At 41.4% G+C, this 23,195-nt stretch overlaps 1 protein-coding gene across 5 annotated transcripts in view; it reads left to right on the top strand.

Moving 5' to 3' along the window:
- The first annotated feature begins 18,599 nt into the window (after positions 1 to 18,599).
- The window catches only part of LOC127574255 (E3 ubiquitin-protein ligase RNF31-like), a 53,805-nt gene continuing 49,209 nt past the window's right edge, over positions 18,600 to 23,195 (top strand). For all 5 annotated transcript variants that reach the window (XM_052023090.1, XM_052023089.1, XM_052023087.1 and 2 more), the window contains exons 1-2: positions 18,600 to 18,680; positions 21,804 to 21,895. The gene's annotated coding sequence lies outside the window, so the exon portion shown is untranslated. The remainder of the gene's footprint in view (positions 18,681 to 21,803; positions 21,896 to 23,195) is intronic.

Raw genomic sequence — 23,195 nt, 5'->3', positions numbered from 1 at the left:
GATAACGGACATAATGACGTTGTTGAAGAGGTCAGTCGAAGGAAGAGAGGGCGAGAGACACCAGCCTGCTAGTTTTCTCTATCAATGGATGAGAAACAATAACTGTTTCTACCACTGAAATCCATGTATGGAAATTGGAAGCAATCAGGTGGAGTGCACTTTGTTGCTGACCTGTAGAAGGAAACAGGTATTTGTGTGGATGACCACAGTTCAGATGCTTTTCAGGGTGAGGAAGTCACTACTGAGTAAACACTGAAGTGTTGCTCGGGTTCCATCGTGGAACATTTGGATTTCGTAATTACTCTCCCTATGTTCTCTACATCTACGTCTTATCTTCAGACAACGGTGGTTGTTGAAGAAGCCTTTGCTCACGTTTCACCTTATGGCTTGCGGAACTGAACTTTAAGAACCATTCGTTGGACTTGGAGTTTGGGACTTTGCCACACACACACACAAAGAGTTTAGTTTTTGGGTTAATGTTCAAGGTTTAATATTTTTGAATTCTAACATACTAAAATATTTACTTTTATTTTTTGAATTATCATAAGTAGTGATTAATAAAATAGTTTTTAGCACTGAATCATGACTCAGTGTGTTTCATTTGTTGCTGTTCGTAACAGTACTTCCACAAATTATTTCTGATGACCAGACAGGATACATTAAGAATTGTTATTTGCATTTTAATATTAGGAGGTTAATGAATATTATATATACCCCTTCATCTGTAATTCTAATATGTGTTATTTCGTTAGATGCCAAGAAGGCGTTTGATAGAGTCGAATGGGAATATTTATTTAACACGCTTGAGAAATTTAATTTTAGTTCAAATTTCATATCCACAATCAAATTGATTTACCACACACCTATGGCTTCAATACTTACTAATCATCAGAGATCCCCCTTGTTCAGGATTTTTCAAGGCACTAGACAGGGTTGCCCTACGAGTCCTTTATTATTTATTGCTTTGGAACCTTTGGCAATTGCCATTTGAGATTCTAACATATTTGGTATTACTCGTGGAAAGGGGACTCATAAGTTATCTCTATGCAGATGACCTGTTACTTTATACCTCCAACCCAGAGAAATCTATCCCTGCAGTATTATCACTACTTGGTCAGTTTAGTGTTTTCTCTGGTTATAGATTAAATCTTAATAGAAGTGAACTTTTCCCATTAAACATGCAAGTCCCAATTTATAGGCAATTACCATTTAGATTAGTGACTGATTACTTTTCATACCTGGGTGTTAAAATTACCAAGAAACACAAGGACTTATTTAAAGTGAACTTTTTACCTTTAATTACATTAAACAACTATTTACTAAATGGTCCCCATCCTCTATCGTAGATTGGCCAAATTAATGCAGTTAAGATGAATTTTTACCAAAATTTTGTATCTATTTCAGACAATTCCAACTTTTATTTCAAAAATCCTTTTTTGACACCATTGATTCCAAAATTCTTTCATATATATGGCAGAATAAAAACCCAAGGTCAAGTAAGAAATATTTACAAAGATTAAAAAAAGGTGGTGGTATGTCTTTGCCTAATTTTAGATTTTACTATTGGGCAATTAATATTAGATACAGGAAGTCCCCAGATTATGAACTAGTTCCATTTTTGAGTCTGTTCGTAAGTTGAATTTGTATGTAAGTCAGAACAGTATGCAAGTCAGTACAGTATTTATAATTGTTATTCATTCAAGTTAAACAGACCCATTTCAACAGTTTTTTGTTACATTTCTTTTTTATTCTGTGCGGATGCAACGAGTTAAGGTTCAGTGGGTCGCAGGTGATGTTAACCGAACGTGGGAGCAGTTACAGGAAGTCCCCGGTTTACAAACGAGTTCTGTTTTTGAGGACTGTTCATAATCTGATTTTGTGTGCAACTTGGAACAGTGTCCGCGCGTGCGCACTTGGGCCAGGGATCGTGGCCGCACATGGCCCCAGCTGCATGTACACACTTGGCTCAGGGTTCCCCAGCCGCACATACGCACTTGGCCTGGGGTTGGGCCAAAGAAGGTGTACTGCCACCATGGTAGGATCAGGGGCCGGGCCCTGCTTACGAACTGACACGAAGGTCGGTTTGTAAGTACGGGTGTTCATAAGTTAGGGACTTACTGTATTAGCATTTCTTTACTTGGAAGTACCATGGCATGAATCCTTGTCTTCCACAGGTGTTCTCCCCAGGATGAATTGCTTTATAGCTCAGTAATAGGGAGGCTACTTGTGAGGGCTGGTGGCTGGACAGGCTGTGTCAGGCAGTGTGATCACAAGACAAGGGAACAGAAGTAGGCCATTCAGGCCCATCGAGTCTGCTCCAAAGAAAAGAAAGGGAAAAGAATAGGAAAAAAGAGAAATGGGGGAATGTCCATGAGAGAAAAAAAACCTTCCTTTCTAGCCCCAATTTCTGGCCATATCTCCATATCCCTTGATACCTCGACTAATTAGATAACTATCTCCCCATTAAATGCCTCCAATGATCAGGCCTCCACTGCTGTACATGGCAAAGAATTCCATAAATTCACTATCACTCTGGTTAAAAATTTCTCCTCAACTCTGTTTTTAAACCTGTACCCTCTAATTCTAAGATTGAGCCCTCTGTTCCTAGACTCACCCACCAAGGGAAACAGCTTGGCCATATCTATTCTGTCCAGTCCTTTCAACATTCTAAATGTTTCTATGAGGTCCCCTCTCATTCTTCTGTACTCCAGTGAGTACAGTCCAAGAGCTGACAAACGCTCATCATATGTAAACCCTTTCAGCTATGTAAGTGATCATTCAGCATTGAATGTGGGCCATTACTGGGGACTGGGAGCATCTGCTTCATATGTTAATGTGCTAGGAGATAGCTTTATGGTAACAACACAACATTGATTGCTGGCCAGTGAGCTTGCACCATAAAGAAATCGCTGGGCTGGGGAAATCTGAGCAGCAACTTCCATGATATCCAAGTAGAGTGCACTTTGGAAAGAGTGCACTGAACCCACGCCCTCTCTCCTCACTGCCTGGCCTGGTGCTTCCTTCTGTACTCAGGCAGAAATCTTTTGTTCGGTGAGTCCCAATGTTGACAAAATATCAAAACAGTACCCCAGTGGTCTGACAACATTCCTCAAAATAAAACGATTACATAATGTCTGAATCCAGTGTTCACTGCCTCTATTCTAAGACACAGTCAGATGTTCAGAAAGCATCTAACTCAAATCATTGTAGAAGAATCAATTCACTTGCACAATGTTTTACGAATGAACATTAAAATTCTTCACAATCAGATGCGAATATGGACAACCATTGCATTAAACCATACATGTAAATATTTAGTTTGTCCCATACTAACAAACTGATTAGTACGAACCATTGTGTGTAACTTGATTTTTTAAAATAATGGGCTTTACAGAGGTCAGTTCATTAAGTACAAGCATTCGTAAGTTGGGGACTTCCTGTACTTAATTTTCTGGGCACAAGATTTAGATGCAATTCATTGGCCCCTGTTGGGTACACCTTGCTTGAATCAGTCCAAGGATTTTCATTAGTATCTATTTTAGGAGCTTCATTCCTTTTGCACTTACTAAATTGAGTAAAAAAAATGACTAATCCAATAGTTAAACATACAATACAGATATGGTTTCAATTTCTTAAATTTTTTGGATTGAATAAATTTAATCTATCAAGTCCTATTCAATCTAATTTTTTCTTTCAACCATCTAGAATTGACTCAGCTTTTTCCTTATGGAGAATAAAGGGAATAACATGTTTGAGATTTATTCATTGATAACTTTTATCTTTTGAACAGATGTCTAATAAATACAATCTGCCTAGATCACATTTTTTTCTGATTTACAGATTAGAAATTTTTTAAAAGTTTACTTTACCTTCTTTTCCGACACATATAAAATTGAAATTATGGAAAAAATTTTAGGTTTTAATCTTTATCAGAAGGGCCTGATAGCAATAATTTATGATCAGATTATGAAAATACATTGAGGAACTTGATAAAATTGAGAATGAATGGGAGAGAAACTCCAGATACTTTTACCTACAGAGGACATGGAAGAAAGTTCTTCAATTAGTCAATACATCTTCAATGTGTGCTAGACACTTTGATACAGTTTAAGGTGGTTCACAGGACCCATATGTCCAAGGACAAGTTAGCCCATTTTTATCATCATATAAATCCTGTATGTGACAGATGTAATTTGAAGGTGGCTTCCCTGACACATGTTTTGGCCCTGTCCCCTTTTGGAAAAATATTGGAAAGACATTTAATATTATTTTGTCTGTATTGAACATTGATTTACAAACCTCATCCTATTCCTGCAATTTTTGGGTTACAAATGATGGAATCTCACCATTATCTGCTTCTGCTCGTCATATGATCACCTTTGTCACATTAATGGCCAAAGCGATCATTTTGTTCAACTGGAAGGATCCAATACCTCACCACTTTTTCAGTTGTTTCTCAAACCATAGCATGTTTAAACTTAGAAAAATTAGGAGTGGTACTGTTGATCCTTTGCTTAAATTTGAGGAAGTTTGGAGTCCATTTATTCAATACTTCCATATGATATAAGCAGACCTTTTTCAGATCCCTTTCAATAACCCTTGAATACAGAGGAGCAGAGTTGACAACATAATATTTTTTTTAATTGAAGAAATATCAGTCCAGTTTTTTTTTGGAAGTTTCATTTTTTTTGGTTTATAATCAATAATTTTTTTTGATTGGGGGTTCTTCTTTCATATAATTAAATTTCATTTCTTTTCAATCTTTCCTTTTGTATTTGTTCACTTAAGAGAACAGGAGGTCTAGATTACTTTTTTTAACTCCTTGTGATATTAACTGTTATGATTGTTATCCCGATCTCTTTGCACCATATGTATAATTACTAATGTTAATATATTATGTTTGTACTAAGTTGAAAATTAATAAAAAAATTGAAAAAATGAATTTCAGATCTCCTCCCAGCAACCACAAAGGGCACAATGCACCCGTGTTAAATTGTTCTCAAGCTCCCTGTTGATGTGATGTCAATGAAGAGCAATGTTAGCACTGGTTGTAAACAGCAAACAGAAATGAACAAGAAACAGAAATATTGTGAGCTGCCTGTGCTGGGAACAACAGGTGGAAGTCAATAACACATTTTTCAGAGGCTGTTCAGGTTAGTAATTGAGAGAAGAACGAAGCAAAACACTGAGAATTCAAGTTTAATCCTTCCTTGTTCCTCAGTCAAGTAACCAACTGGAGCCACCACAGTTCAGCCTTTTCTCTAATGCATATGCTGGTACTTTCAGCAAAGCCTTTTGTATACACAATGCCCTCACATAACCTGTCTGCTTACATCAGCTTAAGATATCTTTACTGGTCATATCTACATTGAAACACAGTGAAAAGCATCTTTTGCATAGTGTTCTGGGGGCAGCCCACAAGTGTCACCACGCTTCTGGCACCAACATAGCATGCCCACAACTTCCTAACCCATACAGCTTTGGAATGAGAGAGGAAGCTAGAGCACCCAGAGGAAACCCACACAGACATGGGGAGAACATACAAACTCCTTACAGACAGCCAGAATTGAACCTGGGTCGCTGGCGCTGTAATAGCGTTACACTAGCCACTACACTACCATGCCTGCTGACCTTGTGTCATCTTTGGTTTTGAGTCCTTTGGATAAATGATAGCACTAATTACCCGATATAGGTGGATGGATGATGAAAGGGCTGCAGTCTCTACAGCATGGCTCAACCACATGATCATGTACATTTAAAAATAGTTGAGTACTGCATCTACAGCACTGCAGCACCATAGTTTTAAACACTCTCTGCCAAAAACCCGAGTTGTATCTGCCCAAATTTGAAACATACAGCATTCCAAAGGCATCCTTCCTCAACAGTTTACCATCCAGCACCTGCTGATAATCCTGTTTTCACCCTCTTATCAGGCAGCACCAGCATAATTTAAACACCTACTTACTGGTGCAACAATCTCAACTTCATGCGCCAACATGGAGAGGACTTACTGAGAACCAAAATAACAGTGACTGTAACTTGGTCTCCATTGCAATTGTCACCAGTTAGTTTATTTCCCAAATGAACATGTGTCAAATTTGCAAAAATGCATTTTATTTGATTATACTTCCTGAGAATTATATTTTTCTTTTTACACTAGCCATCATAAATTTCAAATACAAATTGGGATGTTACATTGAAGCCATTTTGGATTTGTGACATTTAAAGGGACCTGGCACCATGATTCCATTTCATTTATGTTATAGTTTAGAAATTAGCATAACCCTACAGGGTTATACATACAACTCTTACATGCTTATCTGGCTTTCCATTAAAAGGATGCATAAAACATTTTCTTCAATTACTCCATGTGGTTGCCAAGTTCAACAACCTCAATTCTCTGGGAAACAACTTTCTTCTGTTCATTTGCACAGTTTTGATCCCCTTACCTAAGGATATAGCAGCATAGGAGGCAATCCAAAGGAGATTCACCAGGCTGATTCCTGGGATGAGAGGGCTGTCCTATCAAGAGAGGCTGGACAGTTTGGATCTATATTCCTTGGAGTTCAGAAAAATGACAAGTGACCTTATAAAAACATTTAAGATCCTAAGGGGGCTTGACAGGGTAGATGTTGAGATGTTTTCACAAGTGGGAGGGTCTCAAACAAGGGGAAATGGCTATAAAATGAGGGACCATTCATTTAAAACTGAGGTGCATAGAATTTTTTTCTCTCAGAGGTTAGTGAATCTCTGAAATTCTCTGCCCCAAGGGTGGAGGCCAGATCATTAGATATATTTAAGGTGGGGATAGATAAATATTGGAAGATTGAGGAATTCAGGGTTATGGAGAACTATTTAATGGTGGGACAGGCTTGAGGGGCCTGATGGCCTACTTCTGCTTCTACTTTCTTGATTTCTTGTGATATGGTCTCCTTATTTCTGCTCCATCAAAATCTTCCAAAACCAGGTTCTGTACACTACCTGCAGCAATCAACACTCACACTTTCATTCTGCTGCAGGCAGCCCAACTTGCATTTCCTTCTCTTCATGTGCCTGCAACTTCACCTGCAGCAAGTCCCAAGGTTCAATACTGGTATTCTCTAACATCTTGTTACATGCCTCTCAGTAACATTGGTTGTAGGCATGAGTTCAAACAGCCATTCTTATCCTAATCACAGCTTCATCTTTCTGATACCACACACAAAACAGATAAGCAGCAACATTTGCAAGATCTTTTAGCTCCAACTTAACAATTAGCTCCTTCTGACCCAAGTTAAAACTAACATTGAACAATCTCAGCATTCTTTCAAATGCACTGAACTTTGAACCTGGTGACTGGTCTAAATCACCTGGCTTTACCTCTATCATATTCCCACCTCCCCTTCTCAAAATCCTTTTTCATCACCTTTTACTACTTCACTAATACCTTCTGACTGGCAATTCACAGTTCTGACATCTGCAGCCTTTCCTGCATTAAACCCCATTTATTTATCTTATCTACTGATGTTTGTCCCCAGTAGATAGTTACAAAATTCCTTTACATCAGTTTACAAATGTTCTCTCCTAAGTCTACAATCTCTTCTATATTCCAGCCTGCTGCTTCCAAACTGACCTTTCGTATGTTGTTTTGCCCCTCTATTCTCCCATTGGTAACAAGAATTTCAGTTACTACATCGGTACTTTAGGAATTCCATTCCAAAATTCTCTCACATCTACATTTTCCATAGCTTTCAAAAGCCTCAAAATCCACTTGTTCCTTCATTCCACTGGGCACCTCTCCTAAGCTTCCTCCAAATGCCTTGCTCTTTCACTCTTAAAAGTTATTGTCTTAATGTGGGTCCAGCAGATGCCAAGATGCCCAGACATTTCACTGGAAAATAAAGACCAAATAAGAATGACAAATAATTTAAAATGGCAGGGGAAAAAATGAAATAAATTTGATTTTTAAAGGTTGTTGCACAAAAATTACTGTGGTCAAGAAACAAACTATATAGAACATAGAACAATACAGCACAGGAATAGGCCCTTTGGCCCACAGTGGCTGTGCCGAACATGATGCCAAATTAAACTAAATCTCTTCTGCCTGCACATGATCCATATCCCTCCATGCCCTGCATAGTCATGAGCCTATCAACAATTTTGCCTATTGTGGTTGCTCTTTACTGACACCAAGTGGCCATAAAGAAACTTAATCAATACTTGTTGAAATCTGGAATTAATTTGGAAATGTTATTTTGTAACTCAATGTTTTGATATGAAAATCATATCCACATAGATTTACTTACATAAAGAGTAGACAATCCTAAAATAAGGAAAATATAACATAGGAAAGTATTTAGAGGCAATAGATTGGAAATGAAAAGAAGTTGAGAATAAAAAGTGAAAAAGATAAGAGGCATAGATTGAGTGGACAGTAGAGACAAGGCAAAAATGGCTAACATGAGGGGCATAATTTTAAGGTAATTGGAGGAAGGTATAAGGGGGATGTCAGAGGAAATTTATTTATTTACATAGAATGGTGGGTGTGTGGAATGCACTACTGGCAGAGGTTGTGGGGGCAGATACATTTAAGAGACTCTTAGACACATGAATGATAGAAAAATGGAGGGCTATGTGGGAGGGCAGGGTTAGATACATCCTAGAGCAGGATAAAATATCAGCACAACACCATGGGCCAAAGGGCCTGGATTGTGCTGTAATGTTGTGTTCTATGCACATTATTTTGTTATCAATAGTATTTAGAATGTATTATTCAGTTCTGTACTTTAAGTCCAATAGTACATTATTGTATTATTGAGAGTTCAGATCTAAAGAGATCAGATTTGGGATCTTGGCCCAACTTAAAGCATTGATTTTCATTGGCTGTAAGGGTCTCTCAGATTTGTGAAGAGTTGTCAATCTGAGGCCAGACATAGTTTCTAGGCATTTAAATAGGAAAGCAAGGTACTCAAAATCTGGCACAGAAACAAAATTGTTTGTTGTTTCAACATTAAACCCGCAAAGGTGGTAAGAAATTCTGGCCTAAAAATGTAGAACCACAAAAATGCATGCTAGACAGGGAACCCAAAAGCAATTTTGAAAGGTGTGCAACAATCGTAAAATAATGTGGCAGATGGTGCTCAGTTTGACCCACTGCCCACACCTGCTCCACCTTGATTTACTTACATTTTACAGTCCTGCAGGAACAACCGTCCTGCAGGTTTAGCTGCCTCGACGATCCTGTGGAACAAAGGATTGACCAGGCCTCAGGATCCAGATTCTGAGGATCCACCTCCAGACTGCCCTTATGGTTTTTGCCAGCTCCCCAAAGTCCAAAGCCATTCAACTATTATTAAGTATATTGGACAATCAGTAGTATTTAACACATGATAAAAAATTAACAATAAAAATAAAATCTGCTTTAAAAACCTTAGAGTACTCAATTTATCTCAAATATAAAGAAAAATAAATAATCCACTAACCTGCATCTACCTGATGAATCAAAGTTAGCAGCCTCATTCAAATGAACTACAAATGCCAGTCATCCATGGCCATCATCAGCCCAGGACATTTGTACTCCACCCCCAGGCTCACTGGCAACACCTGACCTGCGGCTCATTTCTATCACCACCTTTCAATGCAAGGTGTGGCTGTCAGATATGAACTGACTCCCAAAGAGGATGATGCCAGTGGTAAAATATTTAGACCCAGCAAGTGTTTACACTCGGAGGCACAAGAGACTGTAGATGCTGGAACCTGGAGCAACAATCTGCTGGAGGAACTCAGTGGATCAGGCAGCGTCAGTGGGAGGAAAGGAATTGTCAACATTTCGGATGGAAACTATCAGGACTATTGATTTTTTGGGTGGAAACCCTCCAACAGAGTGTTTACCTGCCCCAGCAGGAGCCCATAAAGTGATGATTCTGAACAAGGTCTTTGGCTTCATGTAGTGGATTATCTTTCAGTGGAAATGGCAGAATAGACACAAGAGCAGGAATCCTGGTAAACAGAATGATAATCAGGCATCATAGGACACTACAGCCCTTTGTTCCCACAATGTTATGCCAACATTTTATCCTGTTTTAAGATCTATCTAACCCTTCCCTCCCACATAGCCCTCCATTTTTCTATCATTCATGTGTCTATCTAAGAGTCTCTTAAATGTCCCCAATGTATCTGCCCCCACAACCTTTGCTGGCAGCGCATTCCACGCACCCACCACTGTAAAAAAAAATTTACCCCTGACATCCCCCTCATACCTTCCTCCAATCACCTTAAAATTATGTCCCCTCATGTTAGCCATTGTTGCAGTGGGGAAAAAGTCTGACTGTCCACTCAATCTATGTCTCTTATCATCTTGTACACCTCATTCAAGTCACCTCTCCTCCTCCTCTCCAAAGAGAAAAGCCCAAGCTCACTCAACCTATCTTCATAAGACATGCTCTCCAATCCAGGCAGCATCCTGGTAAATCTCCTCTGCACCCTCTCTAAAGCTTCCACATACTTTCTATGAGGTGACCAGAACTGAACACAATACTCCGAGTGTGGTCTGACCAGACTTCCATAGACCTACATCACCTTGCAGCTCTTGAACTCAATACCCTGACTAATGAAGGCCAACACTCCATACGCCTTCTTAACAACCCTATCGACCCGCATGGCAACCTTAAGGGATCTATGGACATGGACACGAAGATCCCTCTGTTCCTCCACCCTGCTAAGGGTCCTACCATTAACCTTGTATTCTGCCTTCAAATTTGATCTCCCAAAGTACATCACTTCACACTTATCCAGGTTGAACTCCATCTGCCACTTCTCAGCCCAGCTCTGCATTCTATCAATATCCTGTTGTACTTTACAGCAACCTTCTATGCTATCCACAACACCACCAACCTTTGTATCATCAGCAAACTTACTAACCCACCCTTCCACATCCTCATCCGAGTCATTTATAAAAATCACAAAGAGCAGGGGGTTCCAGAACTGATCCCTGCAGAAACCACTGGTCACCGACCTCCAGGCAGAATACGCTCCATCTGCCACCACCCAGTCTTCTATGGGCGAACCAATTCTGAATCCACGCAGCCAAGTTTCCCTGGATCCCGTGCCTCCTGACTTTCTGAATAAGCTTCCATGAGGAACTTTATCAAGCACCTTACTAAAATCCATATACACCACATCCACTGCTCTACCTTCATTAATGTGCTTTGTCACATCCTCAGAATTCATTCAGGCTTATGAGGCACAACCTGCCCCTCACAAAGCTATGCTGACTGTCCCAATCAGCCTATGCTTCTCTAAATGCCCATAAATCCTGTCTCTAAGAATCTTCTCCAGTAATTTGCCCACCACTGAAGTGAGACTCACTGGTCATTCCCAATGTTATCCCTACTCCCTTTCTTAAACAAAGGAACAACATTTGCCACCCTCCAATCATCTGGCACTACTCCTGTGGTCAGTGAGGACACAAAGATTGTCACCAAAGGCGCAGCAATCTCTTCCCTAGCTTCCCGTAATAACCTTGGATATATCCCATCTGGCTCTGATGATTTATCTATCCTAATGTTTTTCAATAGTTCCAACACATCCTCTCTCCTCACATCAACATGCCCTAGCGTATCAGTCTGTTGTACACCATCCTCACAAACATCAAGGTGTCTCTCTGGTGAATACCAGAGCAAATAATTTATTAAGACCTCCCCTACCCATTCTGACTCCAGGCACATGTTTCCTCTTTTATCCCTGATTGGTCATACCCTCACTCTAGTCATCCTCTTATTCCTCACAAGTGTAGAACGCCTTGGTGTTTTCCTTGATCCTACTTGCCAAGGACTTCTCATGCCCTGTTCTAGCTCTCCTAAGTCAATTCTTAAGCTTCCTCCTGGCTACCTTGTAAATCTCCAGAGCCCTGTCTGATCCATGCTTTCTAAACCTTAGGTAAGCTTCTTTCTTGACAAGATATTCTACATCTTGTGTCAACCACAGTTCCTTCACTCTACTATCCTTACCTTGCCTCAATGGGACAAACTTATCCAGAGCCCCATGCAAGTTATTCCTTAAACAACCTCCACATTTCCACTGTGCTCTTCCAAGAACATCGGTTCCCAATTTACACTCCCAAGTTCCTGCCTAATAGCATCATAATTTCCCCCTCCCCCAGTTAAATACTTTCCCATATCACCTGCTCCTATACCTCTCCAAGGCTATGGTAAAGGTCAAGGAGTTATGGTCACTATCTCCAAATTGCTCTCCCACCAAGAGATCTGAAACATGATCAGGCTCATTGCCTAGTACCAGGTCCAGTATGGCCTCTCCTCTCGTCAGCCTGTCCATATATTGTGTCATGAATCCTTCTTGTACACACCGAACAAACTCTGTCCCATCTATCCCCTTTATACTAAGGAGGTGCCAATCAATATTAGGGAAGTTGAAATCACCCATGACAACAACCCTGTTATTTTTGCACCTCTCCAAAATCTGCCTCCCGATCTGCTCCTCAGCATTTCTGCTGCTATTGGGTGGGGGGGGGGGGGGGGGTGCAGTCTGTAGAATACTCCCAATAGAGTGATCTCTCCCTTGCTGTTTCTGAACTTCCACTCACACTGACAGTGGACAATTCCACCAGGACCACCTCCCTTTCTACAGCTGTGATGCTGCCCCTGATCAGCAAAGCCACTCCCCCACCTCTTTACCTCTGTCTCTGTCTCTGTCTCTTTTAAACACCAGAATATCCAGCAGCCATTCCTGCCCTTGCGACAGCCAAGTCTCTGTAATAGCCACCACGTCATAGTTCCATGTACTTACCCATGCTCTAAGTTCATCAGCCTTGTCCCTGATACTTCTCGCATTAAAGTAAACACATTTCAGCCCATCCAACCGACTGCCATTTTGCCCTTTCAACTGCCTATTCCTTCCTCATAGTCTTTCTACACTCTGCATCTACATGTACAGTAAATGAACCAAGCTCTGACCTATCACTCTGGTTCCCATCTCCCTGCCAAAACTATTTTAAACCCTCCCCAGCAGTTCTAGCAAAACCTGCTCGCAAGAATATTAGTCCCCCTCCAGTTCAGGTGTAACCCAGTCCCTTTTGTACAGATCATACCTTCCCCAGAAGAGATCCCAATGATCAACAAATCTGAAACCCTGCCCCTGCACCAATTTCTCAGCCACATATTCACCTGCCAAATCATCCTATTTTACCCTCACTAGCGAGTGGCAAAGGCCACAATCCAGAGATTACTACCCTTGAGGTCCTGCTTTTCAGCTTCCTACCTAACTCCCTATATTCCCTCTTCAGGACCTCATTTCTTTTCCTACCTACGTCACTGGTACCAATATGTACCACGACCTCTGGCTGTTCACCTTCCCCTTCAGAATGCCATGGACCCAATCCAAGACATCCCTGACCCTGGCACCAGGGAGGCAACATACCATCCGGGAGTCTCTTTCACGGCCACAGAATCCCCTATCTGCCTCCCTTACTACAGAATCCCCTATTACTACTGCTCGCTTCTTCTCCCCCTTCCCTTCTGCACCACACAACCAGGTTCAGTGCCAGAGACCTGATCACTGTAGCTTTCCGCTAGTGAGCCATTTCCACACCTCCCCCCACCCCCAACAGTATCCAAAGTGGTATACCCGTTATTGAGGGGAACAGCCACAGGGGTGCTCTGCACTATCTGCCTATTCTCTGTCCTGCTCCTGACAGTCACCCAGCTACTTACCTCCTGCAGCTTCGGAGTGAATGCCTCCCTGTAGTTCTTATCTATGTACCCCTCAGTATCCCATAGGAGCCAAAGGTCATCCACCTGCAGCTCCAGTTCCCTAACACAGTCTGTAAGCAGCTGCAGCTGGATACACCTCACGTAGATGTAATTATCAGGGAGACTGGAGTCTCCCAGTACTCCCACATCTCACAAGCTGAATATACCACTGATCCCAGAGCCATTCTCACTAATCTGCACTACAGGGAACACCAAATTAAAGAAATAAAGAAATTTACTGGAGACTTATCTTCACCTCTTCTCACCGAAGCCTCTTGAACCAAAGCCTCAGCTCCCCACTCCAACAATGGCCACGTCCCAAAATGGCTGCTCCACTTATACCTGCCTTCCCTTTATTTCCTGCTGTTGATAAGCCAATCAGCAGGTAACAATTTTCAAATGTGCCTCGTTAGACTCTTGCAAGGTGAAACTCACCAGCTCAGGCACAAAGACTCACCTCTTTTCAAAGGTCCCGCTCCAAATCTCACTCCAAACTCCCGATTCTGCATGTGAAACTCTGCATGTATCCAAGATGGACGCTCAGGGGAAATCATTGGGATGGCTGGACACCCAACACCCAAAGAAACCAGAAGGACACATCAGGCCCATCAGAGAGGGTTCTACAGTTGTCTTCATATTGGATGTTTCGACGGTGTGCCAGGTTAGGGAAGACTCTAGTGTCTGCATCCCACTGAGGCTTGTTGTTGTATTCAGGTTCTGTTAGTGCCTTCAGCATTTCTTGCTGCATCAGTGTTGTAGCAGCAATGTCAAATGTATGTTGCAGAGTGACTAACGTCATTGCTTCAGGCTCAGCAGCCTCCATGAGTGGGTTCATCACGCGAGCAGAGGACCACAACACAATTTCACATGCTGTGTGGAGAGCTAACTGTAAATCACCACTGATTTACAGCCTCAAATCTACTGCATAGCACATAAAAATTATGTATTATCGCTCAGAATTTGTTGAACTCAGTCCATCAGGGGAAGATTGCATGGTTGCTATCACTGGGAAACTCCCCAGTAACAGCTTGGGTAAGGAGTGCTCTTTAATTTATGATCAAGCTGTCCTTTCTCCTGTTTCTTTGCCACATATGTTTACCTCAACATTGCAGCAATGAAGTTAAACATATACTGCACACCAACTCATGTCACTGCTGTCCCCTGCACACTAAACCAGGATACAATCCTACACTACACAGAACAAACTATCATATTTCACAATCACTTTCAGACTTAAATTTAAAAAATGTGCATATGTGCTAGACTTTCTACACCCTTGACTCTATAGATGTCATGAGATCAAGGGATCTGAAGGGCTCAGGTGGTGAGATAAAGGAGACAGTCCAGATATTTTTTTTGTCTTGGCTGTCTATTGGTTGCAATGAGAGGCTTAACACACAAGATGGGAAGGATAATGGGCAGACTTGTTCTAGGAGTCTGAAGGGACTAAATTCCTATTTGAGATACGTATGTAAGGTTTATATAGACATTTCTGTGGATACAAGGCTGCTAACTGCACTTGAGTCAATCGCTCTTCTGGTCAGTAGCAGAGCCATGGATAACTGGGTTCAGTCCCGTACAGACAAACATATAGAGAAAGGAAAGATCATCAGACTCAACAGACTTTCACCTTCCACTTAGATGTGTTTGTCTTCTTCTGGGATGTGGACCAGGATGTTTTCAAGGTCAGAGTAGAAGTCGTCATTGGTCTCATCCGAAGCTTCCAGGTTGATGACCATAATGTGTTCGTTCTATGTTAAAGTGAGCCAAAGATGTTCACTAATTCCTCCAGATGAGCCACTGAGTCAACACACTGGTTCACATTGTGATGGCAAGGTTCACTTGTGATGGCAAAGCTCACTCTGTGAAGATGTTGCTTCTCTTCTAGTTTGTCCCTCCAGAAGAAGGTATACTCACCACCTTGTTCTTTGAAATGGCCATCTCCTGCTTATTGTGTCTCACACAGTGCAGCGATGTCAACGTCAAAGCAACTGAGTTCCTGAATCATGGTGGTGGTCACACCTTTACTGTTGGAATTATCCATGAGGGTCCTGACAGTTCTGTCCTCAACTGCATATTGTGGTGTGGAAGTTGCCTATACATGTACCATGCATTGTGTTATTATGTCATATTCACTGTGTTATTGTGTCAGATATACCATATTACTAGTGTCCATGAGCACTGTGTTACAGTATTGCATCCATTGTGTTATCATGTCACATGCACTGTGTTACTATGTCACATACAGCATGTTACATGCATTTAGCCATTTAACAAGAATAGGAAGCTCCAAGAACAACCCCATCCTCAGTGAGGGTGGATCCCATAGCACTGAATGAAAACACTGTGATGCTGGAGGAACCCAGCAGGCCAGGCAGCATCCGTGGAAGAAAAGCAGGCGGTCAATATTTTGGGTCAGGACTCTTCTTCAGGACTGAAGATAGGAAAAGGGGGAAGCCCAATATATAGGAGGAAAAAGCAGAGCATAGGTGGACTAGAGGGGAGGCAGGGATAGGTAGATGCAGTAAGAGATAGTGATAGGCAGGTGTGGAGGAGGGAGAGCAGATCCACCGGGGGAATGGGTCAAAGGTAAGAAGAGAGAGAGAAAGGGCTAGGAAGGGAAGAAGCATTCTTGGTGTGGGGGGGGTGGTGTTGGGAAGAGAGGGGGGGGGTGGGGAGTGTGGGGCAAGGGGGCTTGGGGGATTTGCCTAAAGTGGGAGAATTCAATGTTCATGCCATTAGGCTGCAAGGTTCACAACGGAAAATGAGGTGCTGTTCCTCCAGTTTGCGCTTGGAATTCTCCTGGCAGTGGAGGAGTCCGAGGGCCATCATATCCGTGATAGTGTGGGAGGGGGAGTTTGAAGTGACCAGCAACAGGAAGATGCAGGTCGCGGTTACGGACAGAGCGCAGGTGTTCTGCGAAGCGGTTACCTAGTCTGTGTTTGGTCTCACCGATGTAGAGGGGCCACACTTGGGCACCAATGCAGTAGATGATATTAAGGGAGGTGCAGATGAATCTCTGTCTCACCTGAAAGGACTGTTTGGGTCCTTGGATGGAGGTGATGGAGGTGTGTAGGGGCAGGTGTTGCATCTATGGCGGGGGCAGTGGAAGATTCCCTGGTTGGGAGTGGATGGGTGGGGGAGGGAGGGAGTGAATGAGGGAGTCGCAGAGAGAGTGGTCCCTGTGAAAGGCAGGAAGGGGTGGGACAACAGCACTGTGGTGAGTACCCTCACTAGAAGTTTTGCTGTTCAAGAAGGCAGCTCATCTCTAATATCTCAAGGGCTATAAGAGATGGGCAATCAATGCTGGCCTTGCCAACATTGCCCATTAAACACCATTATATTACTGTGTCACATGTGTGTGTTACTGTGTCACAGGTATCCATATTATAGTGCCACATCCATCATGTTACTGTCTTACAGGCACTGTGGTACTGTGTCAAATACATTACTTTGCCGTGTCACATGTATCAAATGACTGTGTCACAAATAACCTGTTCTGGTCAAACATACATTGTGTTATTGGGTCAAATGAACCATATTACTGTCATATGTATTATGCTACAGTATCACATGCACCATTACTGTGTTATGTGCCTTGTTAAGCTGAAGGGTGCAACATATTATCATCACATGAACCATTATTGAAATGTGTGTGGCATATGATTATGACATGCACTATTACTGTGACAGATGCAGCATTATGGTGGCATCTGCACCATATTATTGTGTCATGTACATTATATAATTGTGTCACATGTACCTCATTGTATTACATGCACCAGTATGGTGACAGGTGTGCCATATTATTGGCACATGTACCACATCTCTGTTACTGTGTCATACAAAGCAAATCATTTTGTCACATGCACCTTGTTATGTATCACACACCCCATATTATTGTCATTAGGCACCATGTTATTATGTAACAGACACCACTATTGAGATACATGCATTATGATGGTGACAGATACACCAATCTATTATCAAACTCACCATCATTGAGATGCAGGGACCATGTATTGTATTGCATCTAATTGTGTCACATGCCAGCTTATTGGGTCAGGCACCATTTTGATAGCAGGTGAATCATCTTTGTCACATTTATCATATGCTCTATAATTGTGCCACAAACACCACATTATGTCTGTCACATTTACCATGTCCTTGTGTAACATGCATCATATTTTATATCACATGCACTATTCTTTGTCAAATGCACTATACTTTGTGCCTCTCGTAATATTTTATTGCCAAATGAACTATTTTTGCATGCATATTTTATTTTCTCACATGAACATTATTGTGTAACATGTTCCATATTATTATCATTCTCCATTTTGTAATATCACTTGCACCATATTATTGTCATATGCACCTTGTCATTCTTATTACATGCACCATATTTTCACATCAGTGCATTGATGCACGTAATACGTGAAAGTAACACAGTGCCATGATGCATGGTGCGGGGTTCTGCTAGTGGTGTCACATGCACAATTAATGTCTCAACTGCATCGATTTAGATACGTGCACTATTGCTGTGCCCAACGCACAATATTATTGAGCTCCACACCATACATCATGTGCAGTTAGTCAGCATGCTACCACATTACATCCATAACATGCCCTGCGTTTATTTTACCTTGCTACCAGATTACAAGCATCATGCACATTGTGTTATTCTCACACTCTACTTTATTGCATGCATCATGTAATGAAGTCATGTAATTGGATCGCTGGAACTTTACTCAGTGCATTATTCTGGGTGTTATACATCAGGATTTACGAAATGCGCCTGGAGCTCAGCTGATTACGACGTGCTGACGCTTTATTCCGTGTTTCGGTTTCGTTTTCGAATGCGGGATGCTGGATTTTTATGTTGACGACAGAACAATGAACCTTTCGGAGAACCGATTAAAGAGCTTGTTGAAGGTGAGCTGGAAGCCGGGACTTAGAACACTTGGAACACTGTGGCAGGATATTGGTGAGGGAGCAGATAATTGAGGAAACAACGGGGGACAGGCTGAGCTGTGGGTGGTACAAACTGCACTGGCATACAGTGAGGTCTGGACGTACGGCACCGGGATACGAAGTTGCAGTGACGTGTGCGGCGCCTGGATCTGGAGTCGCATTGAGGAGTGATACACTTCCCACTAAATAGAAGTTGCATTTGTGCAGTAGTGCTAATTTTCCCGGGATAATGATTTACGGTAAAGAGTGGATTACACCACTGGGATCCAGTTACATTGTGGAATAGGAGTGTGTCTATGCACGGGGACGCAGAGTTACATTGGGGAATGGTAAATATTGCACAGGCACCTGGATATCTAATGAAGAGTCATTTGTGCTGCACAGGGTCTGGTTACTATCATGATTTTCTCAGTGCAATTTATTTGTGGTGTCTTTGGAAAAAATTAGTATTTATTGTCCATCTTAGTTGCTCTTGAAAGGTGTTGGTGTCATCAATATGACATAAGAACAAAAGAAATATAAGGAACAGAAGCAGACTATTCCATCCCTTGTGTCTGCCCTGCCATTCAGTCAGATCGTAGCAGAGCCACTTTGGCTGCACTAGCTCCTTATTCTTTGACTCCCAGAATACCCCAAAATTTAATCAATCTTCTTCTTGAATGATTGATCATCCACAGCCCCCCCCCCCCCCCCTTACCGACCGGTAGAGAGATTCCAAAGATTCCTATCCTCTGGTGAAAGACTTTCTTCTCATCTCTGTAGGACCAATCCCTCATTTTGAGACTGTTCTCACACTGGAGTCAGAAAAACATTATCCCTGGAAATACCCCATTAAATCTTTAAAAATGTGTATGTTTCATTGAAATCACCTTTCATTCTCTAAACTCAAGCTAGTCAGCTCCGCCTGCTAAATATCTCTCCCTGTGTGATCCTAGGAATCATGCCATGAACCCTGTTGCAACTCTGTCTTGCAAATATATTCTTCCTTGTGTAGAGAGACAAGTCGGGGAGACAGTGTTCCAGATTCCACAGGCCTACATACTGTTTGCCTTCCTACTTGTTTGCTGTACCTGCATGTTAATGTTTAAGTGATTCATGCACAAAGACACCCAGGCCTTTTGAACACCAGCACCTTTCAGTTTCCCACCATTACAAATATTCCACTTTTCTATTTTTTTCTGCCAAAGTGGATGAGCTCACATTTTCCCACATTATATTCTATCTTCTATATCCTGACCCATTGGTTTGACCTGTCTGTGTTCGCCTGTATGCTTCTCACGACTAACGCTGGCACCCAGCTTTGTATCATCAACAAACTTGGACATAGTACACTTGGTCCCTTAATCCTAATCATTGATATTGTGAATACTTGAAACTCCAGCACTGATCTCTGCAGCATCCCATGAGTCACAAGCTCCCAAATGGAAAATGACCCATTTCACATGCTTAATTTTGTTTCCTAACCTGTTGTTGAAGGCCTTCACAAATACACCACAGCCACTGTCTTTCTCTTATCTATTCTCCTAGGTATAACCACAAAAAAACTTTAACCGATCTGTCAGACTTGATCTCAATTTCACAAGTCCGGGCCTGATCCTATTATTATTTTCGAAGTGCCTTGTTTCCACTTCTTTAATAAGACTATCTAACATTTTCCCTCTGTCTGATGGCAGCCTAGGTGGCCTGTAGTTTCTTGTTTTCACTCTGCTGTCTTAGCAAGTTGAATTCTTGGTGATGGTGAGGAGTTAGAGACATTGCACATTTGGACAAGCAGCTAATGCCCCAGAGGTGTAAGTTTTGCTGAGTGTTGTAGACTCTTGTCCACTTATCTCCCTGCTCTTTAAGTTGGACACCACAGACCTTTTGGCACAAAGCAGAGTAGAGGAGTTCTTAGGGCTGGCATTTACCCTGCAGTGAACATTACTGAACTAGAAATAAAAACAAAAGGTGCTTGAAATACTCAGCAGGTCACGGTTCTGACCTGAAGCAAGAGCTTTATTTCTATCTCCATAAGTACTTCCAACATTTTTGTATTGCATTTCAGACTTCTAAAAGTATTTCGCTTTGGAAAGATTACATGAAGCTCATAGTATTACTAAAAGGTGTTGTGGAACTTGTTCTGTGTTCTTTGGCTACATGTTTCCTCACATAACAAAAATGACTACACAATCAAACTGCTGGAAATCAAAAATAAAAATGAAAAAATGCTGGAAATATTCAGCAAGTTGGGTGTAGAAATACAATCAGGGGCAGTCTTTTGGCTCTTACATTGCTCTGACATTCAATTAGATCATGACTGAAGTTTTACTGTACACTCTTTCCTGTACAAGATCCACAGCTCTTTATTTTGTCATATCCAGAAAATGTAAAATGTAACATCTTCGATCCGCTGTGAACTGCCCAGGTTATCCAGTGTTTATTCTTTCTGTAAATATTTGAATTAGAGAAGAGGGAGAGCAAGCAGAGATTTTCAGTGACAGAGGGGTAGTATTGTGACTTCACAGTATTAAAAAATGTTGTAACTGTTCAGATGAATTTTCTGGAGGTTTCATTGGCAGAGATTGACACAGTGCTGAAGTTAGTAGAGCTGCCACATTGGACCTCCACTGACATGGGGACTAACCCAGCCTCTGTGCAGAGTTTACACATCCTCCCTGGCGTCATGAGTTTTGCCCAGGTCCTCTGATTTCCACCTATATCTCAAAGGTTTATGGTTGGTAGGTTATTGGTCACTGTAAATTGCCTCAGTGAGAAGATGAGTGGGCAGAATCTAAGGAGAGTTAATGAGAATGTGAGGAGAATAAAATGGAATTAGTGTAAATGGATGCTTGATGGTCAATGCAGGTTGCTGCCTATTTGAAAGGCCTGTTTTCCATACTGTACTACTCTATGATTGTATTAGAACAGGATCTGCCTGGTTTTCGTAAAATGGAAGGTATGGAGAGAGATGGCATAGCCAGCCAAAGCTAAATAAAAGAGCATAAGCTTATCTGGGCTGGTGATTAACAAAGTTGTGAAAAGTTATTTTGGCCTTGCAGCAAAATGCATTGTTGCAAATAATCCCTTGTTTAAATTCTTTTGCAGCATTTATATAATTATCCAACAGAAGTTATAAAAGAAATTAAAAAATGTACAAGCAGTCTACAGAGACCTGTCAATGTATTTTGACTATTATTGTAAGTAATAATTTTTCTGTTTATATAGAAAATAAAAATTTGTATTTAATATTTCATTTGTCCTTCTTTACATGATTAAGATGCCTAACGTCAAAATAGAGTTTCTGGAAAATGCAAGATTTATTTTAAGTGCACTTGTCATGATATTATAAAGAAGATACAACACCACATGGTGATGTGCAGTTCAGTAGTATCTTCTCAGTTGCATGAGGACATAACCGATCAATATCACATTGCTGTTTGTGTGAGCTTGCTTGTGGAAATTGTTTTCCCTGCATTGCAATTTTAAAAAGGACTATCATAGTTACAAGGTGCTTTGGAGAATCCTAAAGTCACCATATCAATGCATGTCATATTATCATATTCCCTTCTGACTCTGAATGACATCATTCAGCCGGTTAAGTCTAAGCTGGGTCACAGAGCATTCCATCAAACCCATTCCCTCCACTTATCTCTCAATAACCTGTTCTCTCTTGCGTATCATCAAAATCCCCCTTGATTCTATTTGCTACTTAACTACATTCAGGGGTAATATACAGCAGCTAATTAACCTATGACACATCTGCGTAATGTGGAGGGGAACTGGAGTGCCCAGAAGAAACTGTGCAGTAACTGGGAAACATGCAAGCTCCTCACAAACAGCACCTGAGGTCAGGATCGAACCAGTGTCCCCTTGGGCTGTGACGCAGCAATGTAGTAGCAGCTTTAACTGTGATGTCCTTTTAGGTCAAAGGGAGACAGTAAACTTGGGAGGTAAATAAAGACATCTTAAAGTGAGTTTTGAGTATTTAAAAAATAACCTAGATATTGAGAATGTGCAGGAAACTGGCCTGGGCAAGAGCACTGTGGCTGAATGATTAGTCAGTGAACAGGGACAAAACAGAAGCCTGGCATTAGAGTGAAGAGGGGACTGTCGCTGTAAGGAAACAGGAGATCACTAGATAATTACTTGGTAACAGATAAGGTATGTTAACTTGCCAAGGTTGGGGTGCCATTGAATCTTGGATAGATGACATAGTGCAGGACTTCATTTGGCTGAGGATGCAGGAGACACTGCCTTGAGTGAGGTGAAGCTTTTAAGGCAGAAAGGCTGTGTTGATCTTTGAAACCTCAAGTATCAAAACGATTGACACCTCTGTTATAGAAAGAATCTTCCTTTTGATAGATACATAGAAATTCTCACCGAATCTGCAACCGTCCATCAAGTACCCATTTACAGTAATTCGATTTTACTCTTTCCACATTCCCATCAGCACCCCCAGGTTCTACCACTTTCTTACACACTAGGGGGCAATTCAAG

The sequence above is a fragment of the Pristis pectinata genome, chromosome 9, assembly GCF_009764475.1.
Source record: "Pristis pectinata isolate sPriPec2 chromosome 9, sPriPec2.1.pri, whole genome shotgun sequence".
Taxonomy (NCBI): Eukaryota; Metazoa; Chordata; class Chondrichthyes; order Rhinopristiformes; family Pristidae; genus Pristis; species Pristis pectinata.
Note: the sequence above shows the minus strand (reverse complement) of the source record. Positions and strands in the feature narration are given on the sequence as shown.